Source organism: Tiliqua scincoides, chromosome 1 (assembly GCF_035046505.1).
Source record: "Tiliqua scincoides isolate rTilSci1 chromosome 1, rTilSci1.hap2, whole genome shotgun sequence".
Lineage (NCBI taxonomy): Eukaryota > Metazoa > Chordata > Lepidosauria > Squamata > Scincidae > Tiliqua > Tiliqua scincoides.
The window spans coordinates 207,653,497-207,656,099 of NC_089821.1; the positions used below are offsets into that span (position 1 = coordinate 207,653,497).

The window sequence follows — 2,603 nt, forward strand, 5'->3', positions numbered from 1 at the left end:
TTTTCAACTAAAAGTTTACAAAGCGGTTTACAGAGAAAAATCAAATAACTAAATGGCTCCCTGTCCCAAAAGGGCTCACAATCTAAAAATATACAAAAGAACACCAGCAGACAGCCACTAGAACAGACAGTGCTGGGGTGAGGTGGGCCAGTTACTCTCCCCCTGCTAAAAAATGGAGCACCCACTTGAAAAAGTGCCTCTTACCCAATTAGCAGGGGTTCACATGGAGTGCTTTCTCCAAAAACCAAAAGCCATTAAGAGTCAAGCTTCAGACACCATGGAGCGCTCAATACAGGGATTGGCCTCCAGGCCACCAGCAACCTGGTACCAGCATTAATCAGGGGCACCACTTAATCAAGTTTCAAGTTGAGGAAGCCTCTTTATTTTAATAGCTATTTAGTTTTAGCTTTCACATGTGCTTCACAGGGCACATAAGTGCTGTGAAGTTTGCAACATCATAGCTGAAGGTGTGACACAACAGTTCGAGGAAACAGAACAATGACTACTATGTGGGCCTTAGGCCAGATGATGGCTAAGCCTGACACTTCCTCCATAATATCAGATATTATTGGGCTCTCTCAAATACCATCAACAGGACACTTACTGGAGTCCTATGGCAATCAGAAGCAGTCATCCTGAGATGATCTACTGCCAGTGTGAAGTTTGGCATGCTTGCCATAAACTAAGAGTGCATTTTCCTCATCACAAAATTAATTGAACACTGTTGTTTCAGTTGGCCTCATGGATGGACCAACCATGAACTGGCCAACTAGTGTCCTGTTCTTAGATTTGTTACAGTAAAGTAGTTTAAGTACACAGTTTTATCATCAGCATTCTCATGCACTGGTTCCCCCCCTTCCCACTCCTTTACTCTCCTCAGTTCTGCGCTTGCAAAATGGCTGGTGCAGATCTGAGAAGACCTAATGGGGAACCAAAGGCTTACCCCATGGTAAGGGAACTTCTGAGAAGACCGCTGGACCTACCCTTGCTGGATGCAGCACGTGTGACATTGAATGGTTGGCAACCTTCAGTCTCGAAAGACTATGGTATAAGCCTACAGCACCAGGTATTCCCAGGCGGTCTCCCATCCAAGTACTAACCAGGCCTGACCCTGCTTAGCTTCCGAGATCAGATGAGATTGGGCATGTGCAGGGTAACAGTTGACATTGGTGTGGCTGCATAGGCAGAGGAGGCTTTAAATAGGATTGTGCCTTTAATATGGGAAAAGGGAATGGAAGGATGACCAATACCAGCCAACACATGATTTTCACAAAAATTGATTTTGTGAGATATTGATTTTTGACTTCCTTGTGAAGAGGTGCCAGCTGTGAGTTGTTGAAATCTTTTGTATCTTTTTTCCGCAAATAATGGCTGTTAAAAATCAATGAGGTTCTGTTAGATGTTAGCAAAGAAGGACAGGAAATGTAAATACTCTAGGAAAACCCGTGTTCTTTTTCATCGGTAGTTAAAATTACTTTTTTTTATTCTATAGTGTTCTTCAGTATCTTACACTTTTCTGCCTTGCTTCACACATTTAACATTTATAGCCTCCGTATTTCTCTTCAAGGATGGCTGAATAAAAGGTGGACATCATAAATTGTATATCTTTCTTTCAATATTTTTTCTTCATGAGTATTGATTGAATACTTAATAAGTGTAATGTAATGGGACTTACAAATCCAATATACATTGTGTGGTCACTCATTGATTGGGGCATGATCCAGCCAAAGCCAAGCATATTTAAGTCATATAGATTGGTATGGGAGTGTTAAAAACATGTTTCACACATTGAAATCAGTGGAAATTATTTGTTTTGGTGCTTCCTCATTATGAAATCTGCCTTCGAGAAGGACTCCCAGTGGATGGTATAAATATTCTATTCCCTGACAGCTTTGTTTGCCAATATGAGCTCCTTTCCTTTGTGTAATGTTCTAGTTTTTGGGTGTTTTTCCCTTCCCTCTGGGGTGGGAAGTGGTTGATATTGGTACACTCCTTGCAAGGCTTCAGGAGGTTGGTACAAAAGGAATTCCTCTACAAATGGTCATATTATTCAGCCTTATCACTACATCAGTGAAGCAATAGTAATTTTTCTTTTAGCCACTGCTAAAGGAAAATTCCAAATGTAAGAGCCATAGGGGTAAAAGTCATGAAAATCCTTGAAGACGGCTCCAATAAAAACAATGGAGGCTCAGACCTGGGCTGTTTAAATGCAGGCTCAGCTGAAAAGTATTTCAGGTGATCTATGATAGATGCATCAATTCTGTTGACAGAGATGAAGAGCCATTTCCCAGAGCTTACAAGAAAGCACCACGCAAGTTTGTACTGCTTCCAGCTAGATAAAAATAAAAAATAAACCCACTATGCTGGGTTTCTCTTAAAAGGCAGCATGTAGTCTATATTACAATTCTACAATACCTTGTGTTCAAGTAACGTCATCTTGCAAACTGGTTTTAACTGCAGCAGCACAGGCAGAAACTTACACCACTACCCCAACTAAGGTGTAGCCTAGGGCCTGCCCAATTCAGCAGTCTTCAGATGCTAAACTATGCAACCCTTGTCACACCATTGCCCATTTGCTGCCCCAACACTGCTCTAAAATGATA

General features: G+C 41.5%; 1 pseudogene; it reads right to left on the bottom strand.

Annotated features, from left to right (window-relative positions):
- Positions 1-1,051: 1,051 nt before the first annotated feature.
- LOC136638167 (5S ribosomal RNA) lies at positions 1,052-1,171 on the bottom strand (annotated as a pseudogene).
- Between the last annotated feature and the right edge of the window lie 1,432 nt (positions 1,172-2,603).